Source organism: Bombus fervidus, chromosome 12 (genome assembly GCF_041682495.2).
Source record: "Bombus fervidus isolate BK054 chromosome 12, iyBomFerv1, whole genome shotgun sequence".
Lineage (NCBI taxonomy): Eukaryota > Metazoa > Arthropoda > Insecta > Hymenoptera > Apidae > Bombus > Bombus fervidus.
In genome coordinates, this window is record NC_091528.1 from 9,022,434 (window position 1) to 9,041,001 (window position 18,568).

At 38.4% G+C, this 18,568-nt stretch overlaps 1 protein-coding gene across 6 annotated transcripts in view; it reads left to right on the forward strand.

The window, feature by feature from the left end:
- Positions 1-18,568, forward strand: part of LOC139993281 (tubulin monoglutamylase TTLL4) — a 263,202-nt gene that overhangs the window by 68,859 nt on the left and 175,775 nt on the right. For 4 of the 6 annotated variants that reach the window (XM_072014856.1, XM_072014853.1, XM_072014855.1 and 1 more), the window contains one exon: positions 2,442-2,509. The exons of the other annotated variants lie outside the window; for them this stretch is intronic. The gene's annotated coding sequence lies outside the window, so the exon portion shown is untranslated. The remainder of the gene's footprint in view (positions 1-2,441; positions 2,510-18,568) is intronic. 6 annotated transcript variants of the gene reach the window in all.

An 18,568-nucleotide genomic window follows, 5' to 3' on the forward strand; every position in this document is an offset into this window, starting at 1 on the left:
ATTTAAACGCCGGGGTCTTTAATATTTATGTTAGAATTTTCAAAGCGTAACATCGCTCTTAGACAAAAGGTGCGTTACCAGTCGAATCATTTCGATGATCGACTAAGTAATAATCCGGAGGGTAAGGTCAGGTGGAATCTTAATGGGTTCATTAAATTTCGATGACTTTGTACTTCTGTACTTTTACCGCGTGGTAGAAATCAAATTTGTTTTTTCTCTTCTTTTTTTCTTCAGAGTTGGAGCAGTAAGGCTCCAATCATGAAAGTCGTAATGGTCTCTTACGAACGAACTACTTTTGATTATTATACACTACCAACAATGCAGCGCTTAATGATATACTTATTTGTAAAAATGCCTAACTACTCGTATTATTAGTAGACATAATTCCATTTTATTATATTAAAAAAGGAACTCGTATATTTTTCAGTCGCGATTATTATGGTGTAAAATTTAATTACAAGTCGGCGAATATTAATTTCTTTACGTATATCCCAGAACGCTATAATTTATGGTTCGTGTAAATTAAATTTAGCTAAATATTTATCTCTTCCTCCCATATCTGTTTGCCTTCTTTCGAACCAAATAACGTTCAGCTTTTTACAACATACGCTTAGAAGCTCTGGCTTTCGGAGATTAAGTGAAATTTTAACTTTTTTGAATTCCTTGCTAGACATTTTATCGTTATTTATTGAAAAGATGAAGATTCCGCTGCGTTCGGACCAAACGGCTTAAATTCTTCACACGTTCCACTTTCCATGGATAATAATTTACCTTTACCGACATAATTTAACTTAGATATGATTCACTGAAGAATCGAAGTATGAAATACCACATTTGTATCCACAGAATTTTATCGGAAAACAAATTCTGTTATCGAATTTCATGCGAATAATATTTACCCGCAGTTGCAGCGCCAAAATGACTGATTCATTCCAAGCAAGTAGAGACGTATAGTTTTTGCGTGGTCGACTTAAAAAATATCTTGCAATCGTGTTCGATCCAGTGAATAAGAAAGCGATCCAATTAACCTGACATAATAATTTTACTCGTTAACGTAATAATTATACTCGTGTAAAATGTTTTCACCGATTTTATATAATCGGTTACGTGCGAGAATAAGTTGAGAATCTGAGATAAAAATTTTGTCGTCCAAGTTCTCCTCCTGGAGAGACTCGCATATACAAACTTCCAAATTTTAAATCCTCAAAATGTCCACGCTCTAACATAATCTTGCGAATCTTTGTTACCTTCGATCGTACCACAAATCACGATGTACAATTTTTCAGAAAATACGCACGTGATACTTGATATATTTTCGCGACCAAATATACGACAGCGCGGCAAATGGATAAACCGGAATCGAAAAGGAGAAGAAGAAGAAAAAAAAAAAGACGAAGAATAAGAAGAAGAAGAGAAGGGAAACGCAGCACAAGTGGTACACGTCGTATCGATCAAAAAATTCGTCGTAATATTGTATCAGAAAGGGGAGCACGAAAAAACCAATGAAAGAAAACCGGAGACCGAAAGGGTAGGCAAAAAATGGTCCCCCGTTTTGCTCCGGGCGAAAAATAACCCGTAATACGGACTACCGTATTTCTTTTTTGTTTCTCGCTTCTACGACGCTGGTAATCGTTTTCGGCAGGTAGGCTACGGCCTTCTCAGATAGAGATCTTCGTAATTGGAATTTTATCTCTCTCCCCTTGACTTGGCCGCTGTAACGGGGTGAATTTATAGTAGCTCGACCATATTACGCTTTTTTCCTGCTTATTAAATATTTTTTTAAGGGTGCCGCTCTTTTGGTAGAAGTCTCGGTCATTAAGGCGGTTCCTTGCGCAATCCGACTGCGATTAGACGGATGGAGACTTCAACGCCTCCATTCTGTCCGCCATTGATCTTTCCGATCGCAAAACCGTGTCTTGATCAGACACTCAAATCAGAATTTTTTTTACGTATTTTATGTTACGAGTATTTTTAAGAAACTCTTGCTGTGGTTATTGTTGTTATTAACAATTTTTTTATTACTATTATTTTTATTACTGTAGTATCGTAACTACTATAACTAGTTTATTAATGATAAGTAGATTAAACAGATGTTAATCGAACAGAATACAATGGTTATTAAAGATGAACTAGTCGCAGCAAACGGACAATAATTAACGCAACTAAGTAATTAATTAATGATTCTCGTCAACGCAATCCGCGCTCTCTGGCTTCTCAAATCGTATTGCTGTTAATTCGTTTATTGTCCCCTAGCAAACCCTTGTCTTTTGTCTTAGCCTCATTACGTACATACTCAGCAACCGCTTGTTTATAATCCGCGCAACACCCCCCAGGCCCCTCGTCCATGATACCGCATTACCATATTATTTTACTTAATTATTAACGATATTAATTTTTACTTTACGAATGGCCTAGTTTTATGAAAAATTTCTTCTTCAAAGTTTGTTATAGATTGGATAGTGGCAGGCGGTGAGAACGTTCGACTTTCCTCGAGCACGTGCATTATCGGGTGAGTGACATAATCTTCTTTCAAACTTCTACACCTTTTAGGATCTACGAGTCGGACAAGTTTCGTACAATTTAACGAACTTAATTTGCAATTGCATTGACATACGATACAAAGTTAATCACGCTATCGCGATAGCACGAAAGAAATTATTCTTCGCGTTTCTCACGACCATTCAAACTTCTGATTATTAAATCTGTCTAACTCCATCGTAGATATAATCGTACAACGCTACTCGTCGTCCAAGAACGACACAAGGATAAAACAAAAATTGGCGACCACGCTGAAACTCGATAGCAGAATTGCGAACAAACGTTCTTGATCGATAAAGATCGAACGGTTTCTCTAGTCATCCGCAGTTTTTCTTCGTGTCACTTTCCATATCCAAATCCTTCCTCTTCTATCGAACTATGGCGGCTGTCCAACGTAGGATTCTTTGTCCCCTGGACCGGTCCAGAGAATTTCCCGAAGCACAATAACAAGAACCGGCCATAGTGCTTCCTCAAACGGACCCTTTCTATCCCTTTGAAACTCTGCCAGCGGCACAGAGAAACAGGGGGATGTAATATTATTCAAAATCACGAAAATCTCCGATGGAATTTCGTTATTTTCCGAGCTATTCAGCCTCGTAGATGCATATCTTACACGCCATTGAATGAACCACCGTACGGGGTAAGCGCGACGTTTTGTTCGTGTTTCCCTTTCGAACCAGCTTCCTCCCCCGCGTACCGTTTCACGGACGAAGAATCCAGGTAAAAAGGGTCAAAGCTGACACAAAGGGCACACGTGCATAGCTAGGTGTACATGTGGACCCCTCTATTGGGCGCAATCGTGAAGGGGGAAATCGTGTTTCGATCGGGGTACGACGAATCGACTGGTTGAAAGAAGATTTCTCAGCTCGCCGACAAACGCTTTCACTGGACGAAGCGAGAAGAAGGTTTGTAGCAGCGTCTTTCTCTGTCGCGAGATTACCTGCGCATGGTAGTTGGCTGTATGGGAAGTGGTGGAAAACTGCAAAGGAAAACTACCAAGAGTCGTGGATTTCAGTCTGGTTCAAGGGTTGCGCTTTCTTCTTGGATTTCTTCCTCTTTTCTGTCATCCAGAAAGACTCGATAAAGCCACGTAACCACGTGGTTCGTTGGCGCGAAGAAAATACGCTTTTCGCAGCTGCTGCCGACATGTGCAGCCTTTCCTCCTTCGTTTTGTGAAAAAGACCAGGTGCGATTACGCGACTGTTTGACTAAACGTGTCATACGGCTGCGATTGGAATATTTCATCAGCCTGATTGGAATATTCTTTCTTTATTTATTCCTGTTTCCGACTTGTCTATCTGATGCACTTGTCGCGTTGTTCTTGCGTCTAGAACGGTGATTCTTTTGTAGCGTCGAAACCCTTTCACAGGTGAACCCTTTCCCTTTGTGTCGCTGGCTGGTTTCCGCTAACCCTTTCGATCTTGGTTCAGGTAAAAGGGTTAAAGATTTGGGTTAGCAGATCGGTTCGAGCAGGTTAATCTTGTTAACGGTACGGGCAACGTAATATTAGGTTTGGTTGTGAAATATGGTTTTATCATCTTTTTGTATCACGTCGAGAATATAAAAGAGGTGATTTATTTAATGTTTCTCGAATTTTATCGCTTTTATATCATCATCTTCGTGATTATAACATAAGAATTATTGCTTATAGTCGTATTGACCTTTGAAGTTTGTAGATTTTTTATTTCGAAGATTTTTTTAATTATACCTAATTTGAATATAATTTGAATTCTAGCCTCTAGTCGTCTCTGTATTCGATAACATTGATATCACGATATACTTTAATGAATTTGAGTTGAAAAATCCTCGCGGAAGATAAAACTTGTAAGGACATCGAGGAGCCTTCGAAGAAGTCGTAGGACCACGCTCCTGCGTTCTGCTGCACGTGCATCGAAAAAAAAAAAAAAAAAAACGGGGCCGTCGTTGCAGGTTCGAACCTGCACCAGGAAGAATACACTCGCTTTAAGCTGTTTCCTTTGAATATCTCGACTTTACGCAATTCAGCGCGAAAAACTACCTTCCCGTAGCAACAAAATAGCCAGACGTGTTCGAACTTGCTCGAGTTTCTACAAGATCTCTCTCTTTTCTTGAAAAGATCCCCTCTGCTTCTTACCTCTGCAGCGTGTCTCCTCCTTTTTTGTAGAATAATAGATACGGAAGACCATTATACAAATCATATAGAAAAACTTTCCATCTGATCCGGGGAAAACTGATATCGCGGAGCTATAAATAAGAAGAATCGAAAGAGTTATGGCACTTTTTAATGGGTTCTATATTTAAAACTTGGACCTTGGAATTTTTTTTAGAAAACGTTCTCACGTTATAAGAATGTTCAGGTGGACAAATTATAAAGTACAAATTAGGTAATAATAATAAAAGAAAAAGAATGTTATAAGTTCCGATGAGAACGGATAAAGAAAGATTCTTGGCAACAAAAGTTTTAATTCGAATAGATTTTGCAAAATATGAAGATACAAGTTTTTCTATGAACAGATATTTCGTTATAAAAAAAGTTCTCGATTATCGTAACAAATATGGAATACGTTACTGAATAGAGAAAATTATTTAGAAGGAAATGTTATTTGTGTATTATTTTTGACAAAATAAAAAATGTAATTTATGTTATAATGTTCATATCTTCTATTAAACAAGGATATCAATAATCCGATATTATATCGTTAAATGAAGCTACTATCCAGTAATTTGGTACTTTTATTTATAATTATATATACATTTTATTATATATATTTATTATATGTGTATATTGTGCGAGTATATTTTATTTGTTATATAAATTTCGTTATAGGATAAAAGAGTTCCATGAGAATATCTTCTACAGAAGTTCTTAACGTAACGTTTCTTTCCATAAAAATTCCACCAAAACGAATAGATTTGTTAATTAGATAAGATCGAACAAAGTTACTTTATGAACGACAGATAACTGTTTACCTCGTTCCCTGGTAAATTCCTCGACGTAACGTTGGTCATTTAAAGATTAATCGATAGAAATCTGATAAAATACGACACACGTAATTAATTTGAATCTCTTTAAAATTCACAAGATATATCAAATTTGTCTATAAAATTTCCAGTGGAACGCGTAAATACGTATGAAGAATGAAAGAGTCCATGTAGGGGGGAATTCATTAAGAGGGAACTCGTTAATTAAAACGTAAAATATATGCGTGGTAATAGGTCGATCGTAATTCCACGATGATTCCTTCTTTTTTTTCCACCATAAAAAAAAACCATTCAAATCGTATTGGTCGCGTAACTCACCCTAAATTGCACACCTGCTAAAGGGTTAATGCGAATTGGCAAGTGGGTTAGTGGGTGAACCATCTGAGTACTTAAATATTCGTTTTTATATTCCGGAACGGAGCAAGTTCGAACACGTTTCTCTGCCAGCAGGGGCAGTTAAAAAGTGAATTGTACGCCGATTGCAGGTTCGAACCTGCACGAAGAAAAGCAGGTCGTTTCGATACGGGGCCTTTTTACTTTACACAATCTTCCGCATTCACACGGATTTATGCAGCGCGAACAGAAACACGCTAGAACTCGCACGCAGCTATCTTCGTCTCAGCTTTTATCGAGTTCGTCAATAGGAAATAGAATATTAGATAAGATTCGATGTACGTACTATTTTTGATTTTATCGATTATCAGTGGTGACAAGTAAAAGTTTTTTTTTTTTTTTTATTTAATTTGCACCTTAGAATTTGTCTAGCTGGACGTTTGGTAAATTTTTCTAACTTTATTGCTAAATAACACGTGGGTGGCTATCCATCAAGTAAAGGTGTTGCTTCCTTTTCGAATTTTCTTACGTTCCATATCACTAAGTGTTATTTGTTACTATAAAATAGTACGAGTAAATAATTATGTAGAATGGAAATTCATAGTTCTGAATTTCAATTATTAAATTATAAATACTCCAGTTGTGTTTAACGTATATTTCTACATTCCTCGAGTAAAGGAATAAGAAAGGAAAAAAGAATCGCTTTAAGAATCTAAGATATATCGTCTCTTAAGAAGCTGCATGACAATCCAGTCACGTTTCCTTAAACGATTGGGAAAGGGCGATTTTTCGCGGTGGATTACGTCAAGCCTAGACGTCTGAAGATAGCATTTCCAATCGATCCGCTTTCTTTCAATGTAACTTCCAGCTTGTAACATTCGACTCGCCACGAAACGTCACGATTTAGGTCAGAATAAGATACAGCGTGTTGAAATTCGTCCAAGACTGGACATAGATCACCCGTCTATGTAGACGGCTGTCATCCCAACATATTCTACGACTGGAGGAAAGGATCCTGCCGGATGCAAGGGTCCTGCCGCACCGATTCAACGCAAAGTGTGACGTAGGTGTGGGAATTTCATGAAAAAGAAAAGGTTTCGAAGGGGCGAATTGTAATTCGCTCGCTCGATGCAGAGACACGTACCAAATGAATGGCGAATTTTCAATGCAACGTGTGAGACGGCCAAAGAGTCTTCGTGTTACGATTGATGATATCTGTCAGGTTCTGACTGGTAGCCTACCTTTCAGGGACGATAATCGGTTTGTCTGTGACAGTTACGTCGTTTAGTAATCGATGATACTGATAAAGTATTAATATATAACTTTTTATTAATTACAAATTCATATGTAACAGAATAACTTGAGGTATTAACGTACACCGCTCTATTGTCTTATATTGGGCTGGAAACTAAGTGATTGCGGATATTGTCATTAGATAATAATCTCTCACATCTCAAACTGGAATGAATTTCTTTCATTGTACGTTCATTAATTCGACACATACGCGATGCCTCATGGCGTTTTCCTTTCGTCTTCCTCTCTTTCATTCCTCGCTCGTGCAATACAGATGTACACACATGTATCTTCTAGCAGACACAATTGGTGCTATTGGATTATTTCATGATTCTGGTATTCCAAGTTTGATAGACTTAACCTTCTTTAGGGTTAGTACGTATTATGCGTGTTCGTTGTCTGTTCTCGACATTTGTTCCTTTCACGACGCACGTATGAAGCGGTCAAACCTCTCCCTTAACAGCATAACGACCACATAATCGAATCACCAAACAGAATCGTGTAAACGGCAAATACAAACTCCATGTTAATATCAACAACTCTGACAATCCCTATTCTATACAAATTTCATTGGCCGCATCAAAAATGTTCGAGATACGATAAACTCGGAAGTCAACATAAACTTGGTGGTGAAAACGAACCTAAGAATCCTAATATCAAACATTGGCCTGTACACGGGATCGAGAGTTTGGGCAAACGCGTTCGACGAGTTCCTCCGAAATCTTCTGCCGACGTCCTTGAAACGTTCACGATGGATCGTTAGATGACGAAACACGGAGCAGAAAGGCTGACAGAGAGAAAGACTCGGTCGTGCAAGCGGAGATCCGTTTCCATTTATCAGCTTCCCCATTATGCTCCTAAATAAACAGTCTCGCGAGTCTTGCACCTATGTAAACACACGGGCGGAACTGCCGACGGATCCAGCGATCCGAGATTCATTGGTGAACCCTGTGAAGAAGAAAAAAAAAGAGGTTCAAGGGGAAGATTGTGAAAGGGACGAATAGGAAACGGAGAAAAGTGATTGTGAAGGAGGGTGGGTGTTGCATTGAAGGTCGTAGAACCGTGAATCTGCCTCCAGGGCACGGATCCATTCTTAAAGGATTATCGTTATAAATTATACATTTCCCGTGTTGGACGCCCGGTGCATCCTGGCCGCCATTTTGCTGGATGACCGGTAGCGGCTTAGAGATTTCTATCGTTGGATTAACGTGAACCGTGTCATCGCGGTATCCTGTCTATTCGATTTCGTCTCTGGTGGAAAGAAAGGCGACTCGCGATCGACCCTTTTCGGTCCATACGTTTTTTTTTTTTTTTCTTTCAGAGTGGCTATTCCATTTTTCGACCTCTCGTGGCCGGTCGCGAGGGTGGAACGCGCGTTTCCAGGGTGAAATACGATCCGCTGGCCGGCTGTTACGAATTTTTTTTTCTCGCCGGATTTTAGGGTCGCGTTTTTAGGGGAAGTTTCCAAGTCTCCTTTTTTTTGCGGGTCTCGACGCGAGTGGTTGATTTCGACGTCCAGAATTTTGTTAATTATATTAGGTTGTCCGAAAAGTTTCTTTCGTTTCATAAGATGATAATAGATGAACGACAATTTCTGTTTTATATTATTTTATTGAATCAGGTGTGATCCATTTCTATCATGTTCGTGCATAATTCAATAAACTAATATAAAACAAAGAACATTGCGCGTCTATTATTTCCTTATAAAACGAAAGAAACATCTCACAACCTAATACGTACCTCGCTGTGAACGCGGATTTGTTCCTTTCTTGTCTTCATTTCTTATCTTGTCTTTATTGTGCATCTAGAAAATTTGGATGTTCGATGCATCGAGGATGTTTTATATTCCGCAAAGTATATGATACAGAATAATGTGGTGGATGTTAAACGTGTTATTTCAAATGATGAAATAAGTCGGTACTTGATATAGTCAAATAGTTGAATAGTTAGTATCGAGTATTCATGTATCGAGTGGCATTGAGCGAACGACATTTTAACTCTGTACTCGGTACTTAGAATAATTTTAAATACATTTGACTATATCAAGTACCGACTTATTTCATCATCCGAAATAACACGTTTAACATCCACCATAATAACACAGTGGTCAGTATACATTATCAACGAATTCATACGAAAGTTCATTTTCCAAAATGTAAATAAGATATACTCTCTGGTAGAATTTTCTTAAATTTTATCTCTGTGTGCGGCGCTGATATCGCATATTCTATTTGATTTAGAATTTGTTATCAAAATGGAAATAATGGAAACATATATCTATATATATACATTGTAGCTTTCAGATACGATCAATTATCTTAAATCCAAGTTGGTCTTAAGCCATAAACGTACAACTTTAACTTAAGTTGGATTTAGGTTTAACTTAAGATTTACTCAGGCGTATAAATAGACATCTAAGCCGTGGTAACAGCGCTTTTTCTACTTTTTATCGCAACTCGGTTCTCTTGCCACTTGCTCGAATTTCCTACCATATACGCAACTCTGTCGCTAATCTGCCAATAGATTCAACAAAGGTGCATACAGTTCCATCTAACAAAAATCACAATATCGGAAATTACAAAATCGGTACTAAACTGCAAACTTTTGGCCAGTGGCATACAAAACTCACTGTGGCGAATGATGCGAAGAGATAGGGTTTATATAATAACGACAAATAAGATTGCTATTGCAACCGTCAAGCGTATTTAGAATAAGCTGAATAGACAATAGTATTGTTAGAATTTAATCTTAAAGTTAAGATTAATAATCCGTGGAAGACACGATGTTTATGTTGAAATAATATTCAGTGATGTTTATTAAACAGAACTACAGAACCTGATGTATATAAGCCAGTGATATAATTAACAAAGTATGCAAGAATTGTTGATTGTTGGCCAGTTACTTTCAGACTACACTTAGGTAGTGACCCATGATCCCTTAAATATTTTGAATCCCACTCTCTATACAGTAATGAGTACGACCTGTGTAAGTGTCCTGTTCAAATGCCTGTGTGGGTGTCTGTGTAAGAGTATTTGTGCCTATGCGTGTAATTTGTGTAATATCGTTGTATTAAATACCGTCGATAGACGTTCGTACAAACGTAGTCGCAAAGATAGAATATAAAATGCCCACGGATAACTCGAAGACTCGTATAGTCCGTTAATTCGCAAATAATGATAACTCGGTAATAGCTCGATGATAATAACTGCCGGCTCGCGATCGTGTCCGTTTATTTGTATTGGTCAGGGGGGAGTCGGAAAATTCAAACTTGTCTTAGATCGACGGTTGCCCTCAACGGCGACATTGTTTTTGCCTAGAGATAATCTTTTTTTTTTTTATTTACGATCAATTCTACTTGAATCTAGTGCTTAGGTCTAAGGTGTAATGTCTTTTCAGCCTGCGGATCTGTTCCGACGTGTCGAGTTGTTGAGTAATTAGAGGGTTTGGGTGGTTAATTCTTGTGCTGTGTCTATTGCTCAATTTGGATATTTCTTCTTTGACTGTGGGTATCTTGAGGTCGCGATGTATCGTTTCGTTGGTGACGTACCAAGGTGCATCTATTAGGGATCTTAAGGTTTGGAATCGTTGGAGAATTTCTATGTTGGAATTACGTTACTAGAGATAATCTAACGTTAATTTCGTGTGTCGAGACGGTGTCCGTGTTCCGAGGCACAACAACAACATGAATCGCTCTCGCTTCACCACTATCAATTCCAAAGAGCATCTATTCCTTGTATCGCGTGCATCACAGCAAATTCTCACGGTGTCTCCGAACCGAATCGATTCTACCGCGCCATTTATCGCGTATAATATAAACCATCGAAGAAGTGTCGGGCCCACAGAACGCCCGACACGTCCCACAGTTCGATTCTTCCTTAACTTGGCGTATTTGAAATTTCCACCGCCTACGTGCATCCTCGAAGCATCTACACTTCTCTGCGATAATACGAAAGCCTGCAGCCGGCCATGGCCATTGACGATTCTACAAGCGAAACTTTCAGATAGGTCCATCAAGTTACAATGACTTTTCGCAAGATGAACGTAGTTTCCGCTAGATCTTTTTTTTTTTCGCTTTTCGATGGATAGAAACGGACAATGTAAGCGCCAGAAGAAACTGTTTGATGGGTCTTTCTGGCCCCTCTGATCCTTTTCTCGAGCTGGAAGGGTCCTGTGGGCGGAGCGGTCTGCCAAGAAAAAGAGCTTGCTCGCCAAGGATCTCGGAGGTTCCTTGACCAGCGGGATAAGCAGCGTTCAGAGGGGCTGAAATCGAACACGTGCAAGGGTGACTCAGAGACCTGGTCAGACTGGGCCAGACGGGGCACCGTGATAGAGTACAGCAGGAAAGTGAAGGCCCTGTCGTAGATCCAAGCGAGAGATAGACGCTCTGATGCTCGCAGAGATACGCTCTTGTGTTTTCTACCAGATACTTGTGCACATATTTTTGTTAACTGGGCGTTTTACCAAATAACCATCTGGAAAAATTGTAAAGCACAAATTAAATAATAATAAAACAAAAAAACTAAAGAAAAAGAATAGTCAAACTCGAAGATGGTATCCCGCTGGGGGTAGCCATCCACATGTTATTTAGCAATTAAGTTAGACAAATTTACCAAATGTCCGGCTGGACAAATTGTAAAATACAAATTAAATAATAAAAAAAGAAAGAAAAAATACTGGGCGCAGCTACACAGCGTACAATTGGTACACGTCTTCAATTGGTCTTTGGAGATGAAATTTGAAGTGGTTTTTGAACGCAGACAAAATTTTCTCTTCGTTTCAGTTCGAATATTCTACGTGGTACTTGTTCGTCTCTCATACATCGACCTAAATATGGATAGATTCGTTCGTTGAGATATTTGAAATTTCTCGTGCTTTTTAGCTTTCAAGCAAAGTTGTATCGTAAATGAGAAGAACAGGAGATACGTTAAGATAAGTTCAACTTCTATTTGAAGAAAAGATAGTTCACATGCTACAACCTAATAATATTAGGTCGCTCGAGAAGTTCGTCCCGAGTTACATTTCCATTCGATATACATTTATTGAATTATGTAGGTGCCATTTTATTCTACTACCTTTGTCCATTCTTCACGCAACTGCAATCTTCCGTCCTTCCAGAAGCTGTCAGATTTTTCGGCGATAAACTTTTCCATATGATCTTTTACGTCGACCAAATTCCTTAAAAATCGGAACGAGCTTCCCAAGAAACCCAATAACGTTCTATTTTAACATATTAATACGATTCAACGATAACAACAAAACGAACAAACAGTGAAACAGCGCGGAAATATTCTTGCTATTGCACCAACGCATGAAGTTCTTAAAAATTGTCGTCATAAAATGAGATGATGCTCCGACGACGTACAATGCTGTTCTCTGCGAGTCGTTTCGCTTCTTCCGCTTCTTCTTCTTCCGCCGCAAGGATTCCTCTAACGAATTTCCTCGTCGATTCCGCTTCCTTTGAACGCAACGAGCGGTATTCCGCGTCTATTAACGTTTCATAATAGGCGATTATCCGAAAACCGATTTTCCCGGAGATAGTCGATCGTGGAGGCAGTGGAACAGCGTTACGTACCTGCAGGCTGAATTAAACGAGCCGACTGCGAGTTTTCCTTCGAGCGGAAATTCCTTTGCTTCCTACGCACAGTCTGAACGGAATAAAAAAAGAAGAAAAGAAAGGAAAGAATAATCTCGTTGGATAAACGGCGGAAACAGAATTACGCAGGCCTCGATGACGTTGAAGCTATTGTGCAAGCTAAAATTGCTTATTCACGGCGAGCAGAAAAAGGCTCGTTCGAAGGATCGTGAAACGGAAGTGGATGATCGAGTGCCCTCGACCGCGTAATTTGTACATATTGATCAACGAACGCCGCATAAAAGAGAGTGGAACGCTCGTTGAGAATTTCTCGACCAAATATTTACACGAATTTTGCACGCTTCCGAGAGATCTTGTAATTTCCGGAAATAATCCTGTGTGCTTTTAGACTTTGGGGATTTCTAACGCTTCGGATATATTCGCGTGAAAGGTAGCGTAAGCGGAAAGTTAAAGTTGTATATTTGATAAATCGGAAGAGCAGAGGAGTAAGTGTAATTGTTTATTAATACTTTGACTGCCACGCGGAAATCACATGTTTCGCTGAGGACGCCACGGGAGTATTTTTACTATTTTCAAAGCATATAATGGCAAAATAATAATAAATTAATGATGTGAGACAACATTCTTCCCCAATCGACCGTTTATCTTATTGATGGTCATGGGTGACCACCGTGGCGCCTTGATAACAGTTGATAGCGATATATTATAACAAGGCCCCGTTTATTTCAACAAACCATTCGCATTCGTTATTTCGTCGCAAGCAAAACGTGCAGAATATATCGTTGAAACGTGTAGAAGACATTAGTAAACGGTATTTGCTCATTCTATATATAATGGTAAGGTATGTGCACGCTTCTAACGTCAATTATACGATTATAAAGCAACAATTACGATTAGTTTCTAAGCTGTGTTTAGAATAATATTCGTAGATTACCCCTCGAAGGTATGGATGCAAAGACAGTGCACCGTTAGATGCAAGATTTGTTCTCATTTTTTTTATCGATGTTTTAATAAAAATGTTTAATCGTTCAATGGGGCACTCTTTATTTCAAAGTATCTTCTACTTATCGGTTATATTCAAAATGCCCTAATTGTCAATTTTCATACGATTTTTACAATTGTAAGTTCGAGCGCTCAGAGCCAATGACCAACGGCGCAGTTAAAGGATATTTGTATTAAAACAAATAAATTTTAGTTTTATTTTTCAAACGTTTACAGTTATCGAATTTTTCTATAATATATAGTATAGTGGAAATCATCCTCTCTTCCTTCTGTTAAAATTATCACGTTCTACTGTTCTAACGTCGATGGATATTTCCGACGTATTTGAGCTGATCAATGGACGAGAAACTTGCGTCACATTCTGTACACATTTTTCGTTTATTACACGACCAAGTAGCTGAAAGATGCCGAAGAATTTCGAAAGTAAGATTGCTTCGTCAACGTGAAAATTGTATATTAAACCTTTGCACTCCTATGTCGAGTGTGACTCGACATCAGTTTTTATCTCAGGAGCTGCTTTGTCGAGTCCCACACGGTGCACCGTTAGATGCGAGATTTGTTCTCATTTTTCTTTTTTATCGATGTTCTAATAAAAATGTTTAATCGTTCAATGGGGCACTTTTTATTTCAAAGTATCTTCTACTTATCGGTTATATTCAAAATGCCCCGACTGTCAATTTTCGTACAATTTTTACAATTGTGGTCGGTCATATATGACGAACGTGGCAGTCAAAGTGTTACGATGTTATTTGTTAAAATTTACATCGAGACTTACGACGCTATTTAGCACTCTCGTTTGCGCTATTTCGACGATTCGATTAAGAATTTTACTTAAAGAACACGGTGACGAAAAATTGTAAAAAGTGGCGACTAATTAGCGTGCACGCAAGATCGAGCGTTTTTGTTACATATTTTAAATTGATCACGAAAGAAACAAATGTCTGTTACAAAAAATATAATAGCGCTGGAGAAACAGTAAAAAAAACACGGATAATCAGAAACAGGAGTAAGCATTCTGGTTCCCAATTATCTATGGGTCTTCCCGCAGTAACATGCTAGAAATGTTTTTTTACGATTCGTATAATGATACTTATAATGTAGAAAACTTCTAATTTGAGTGGAAGAAACGTTTCCCCGCGAGATAAGAGGAACAGTGGCACCGACTCTCTTAAATCTACGATAATCATTAGGCTTGTTCGAAGCTAGAAACCTTTTATGATGGACCATGTTCCTTTTTTGTGTCCCTCCTCGGCGTTTGTAGCGTCGATGGGGCACTTGTTTCGTTGGTAGATGCACGTGTTCTAATGGTGAGTTAGGGTTCCCTGGGCTCCAAGGTATACGTAGGGAGGAAAAAAAGACAAAAGTTAGCTGGTCTAGGAATAGGTTAGATTTCACGATCTCCCGTGCCACCCCAAATGATAGATGACCTGGATGATGATGAGTTACAATGCCACGAAATTGGATTCATGTTTTTCGATTTTAATAGAGATTTCTTTGAAAAAAAAAAAAAAAGTTAGAACGTAGTTCTTATTGTTAGTTTTTATTTTAACACTTTATGTAGAGGGCAGAATGCCTTTCGAATGAAAGATTTTGATTTCACGCTCTTCAAACGAACCGTTCGTTGCTATTTTTCTACATTGTCTCTAGCAATATCAGCCACGAGATTGAAGAATAACACGTGAATTTGTAAAGTCTTCGTAAAACTCTTTATACAGTTTAGAAGATTCCATTTCGATGACAAAATTACATCAACGATACGATACTCGAGTCGACAAACTTATTCCGATGCAAAGTAACAGCGTGTTATTTCATCGAAATCGCCAGGAATTTTTCCTGTAAAAGGGTAAAAACCTACACGCATTGGCTCTAACAGAAGAAGCAGAATATTTTCTATGTTGTACCTCGTACGTCGTTATCGACGACTAAACATCTTTTTTCTTTTATTATTTAATTTATACTTTACAATTTGTCCAGCTGAACATTCGGTAAATTTTTCTAGCTTAATTTCTAAATACGTGATGGCTAAAAACGTGGATGGCTACCCCAGCAGGATACCATCTTCGAGTAAATCTGTATAACTACATTTGCGATGAAATCCATTTGCTCGTGCACGCCACTTGCGATCGTCAATCGTACGATCGGTACGACAGTAGCAGGAGAAAAGAGCGTCGCGATAAATAACGTTTAACAGCGACAAAAGGAAGGCCGAGAAAGACTGGACAATGTGGAAAGCAGCGAGTGATCTGTCGTCACGGAATATTAGGGCGGCGTTGATCTCGAAAGGGAGGTTGGCAGCGACAAAAGTGGCGCGCCGCCTCGTCTAAATGGCAACGTAAGAAGCCAAAGATAGTCGGAGAAAAGAAGACGAAGGCGGTGAGATATAAAGGAAGAGAAACTCGGCTGTCGTGTACGAGTAGAGAGCGACGAAGAAAAGAAAGGGAACGAGGCTCGAAATCGGCGTATCGGCCGATTTCAAAAGGAGAAACGTCCAAGGAAATGGACTGGTGTGTATAACGCAGCGGAACGGGTGGTCCCATTGGAGAAGTCGCGTTACACACAAGGGCTGGTGGCTTCTCTACACCTTTGAAACCGTTCTCTTGGTTGGTGAATCGGCGTGGTTGATGGCCGCCGTGTTGCTCGTGTCCCGCGGAAATCGGCGTGACGCGATCGTCCTTTCGACGTCGCAGATTTTTTCCACCGCAGTTTTTATTCGGTCGTTCACGAACACCTTGATTCCGTGGACAATGGAATCCACGGGGAGATAAATCCTTGGAACCGAGCTTATACAGGGTGTCTCGGTATTCTTCCTCAGCTTTTCGAAAATAACAAGAAATTTTCAATATAGCGCCGTTAGCATTTTCATAGACGTTTTCCTGGTCCTGCTGTTTCCATTGAATTTTGACATTTGAGAAAGTTGCAAGGATAAATCGCACGCGTTATTAACGATTTTTTTTTTTTTTTATATATTTTCGAAACTCAAAAAATTTGTTCGTAAGAGGCGAATGGGATCGCGTTAAAAAGGATCCAAGTAATGCAACGGGGTTAAAAGGTTGTAGTAGAAATAACATTTTAATAAACAATTTATAAGGCGATAATTAAAGCCCCGTTTCATAGGGGAAAAAAAATCTGACACACCCTGTATATATAAAGTATACCGTGAAAAATCAAGAGAAGCAGCTGGCCTAGTAGCTTCTCGTACACTTATACACTGCGGAAAATAGCCGCGAAAATTTTGCTGCGACACCGTGTCTACTACGCCGTAGAGAATTATTTCGATCTAGAACCGTGTCTACTTAATTTCCTTATTCGATCTCTAGTGCACGCTCGTTCGAGGACGATCGGCAAGCACCAAGACGAATCGAGCCTTGTTACATCGTTACGGTTATATCGTGTCTCCGTTAGGGCTGAAATTTATCATTTTATCTTGTGTATACCGTATGGATTACCGAGGAAGAGGATGACATTCATTTGAGAAGAGCAATTCTATTAGGTTGTCCGAAAAGTTTCTTTCGTTTTATGAGGAAATAATAGACACGCGACGTCTTTTCTTTTATACTATTTTGTCGAATTACGTGCGATCTATTTTATTCTGTTGAGATAAACACCGTGACATTTCATAGACTTGGTTTCACGTTTATATGAAGGTGCACTATTGCAAAAAACACGTTTGCGAAAGAAACGATTCAGGTTGTAGATATTTTTTCGATTAAATTCGACGTGGAATATTTCATTTTTAAACGCGAATTACGTTTCTCAAGTCGCTATCGTTTGTAATCGTTTCACGTTCTATTAGTTTCTACTGTCATACGAATTTTTAGAAAGAAAATTAAAAAGAAAACACCCCACTCACTTCACCAAAGAAATGAAATAGTCAAACTCGAAGATAGTATTCCAGTGGGGGTAGCCATCCACGTGTTATTCAGCGATTAAGTTGGAAAAATTTACCAAATGTCCAGCTGGGCAGATTGTACAGTACAAATTAAGTAATAAACAAAAATATGAATTTTTTAGAAAAAAAAAAAAATGAATCAAGACAGATGTAATATTAGGCATTAATAATCGACAAAGAATAAATTTGTCCAAATGATAAAGTATACGAATAATGTTAATTTGTTAAGAAATCTATTAGGTTGTCCGAACAGTGTCTTTCTTTTACAGACACGTCTTTTACAACGACGCATCTTCATAATCTTCATCTCGATAGAACAAAGTGGATCATACGTAATTCGATAAAATAATATAAAACGAAAAATGTTGTGTTGGAAAATATAAATAATATATACAATATATATGTTGAAAATGACAACGTGAGTTCGTGCTCGCCATTCGTATGCAGATACGATAATTACAGATAATTACAATAAATAGTAACTAGAAGATTGTTCTAAATACAATCGATAGGTTTAAGATGTTCTTCTTTTTTTATCCCTAGTCCATGTAAGAATGTACAATAAAGGTTTTTTGGCTCAGAACTGTGCGATAGATTTATCCAAGGAATAAAATAATAGTTATTGTGATCCTACCTCTGAATATAGAAATAACAATAATATATAAATAATTGAGAAAGTATGAAATATATTTGAAATTTGTGTCAAACTGTTACTTAGCATTTCCTTTCATCTTTCATTCTTCTTAACATCCCATCTTAGAAGGGAAGAAAGCTCTTTTAAATCCATTCGATGTATAAATTGATGGATTATCGAATCAACCTAAGCATCCAACTATAGGAAAAATTCGTATCAAAAGAACTCGGTAACCTCGTTGCCGAATTTAATGCTCGTGCCAACCATTGTGCAAATTCGTCGATGTTATTTTTTTTTTTTTTTCCCAGCCATGACACATCTCGTG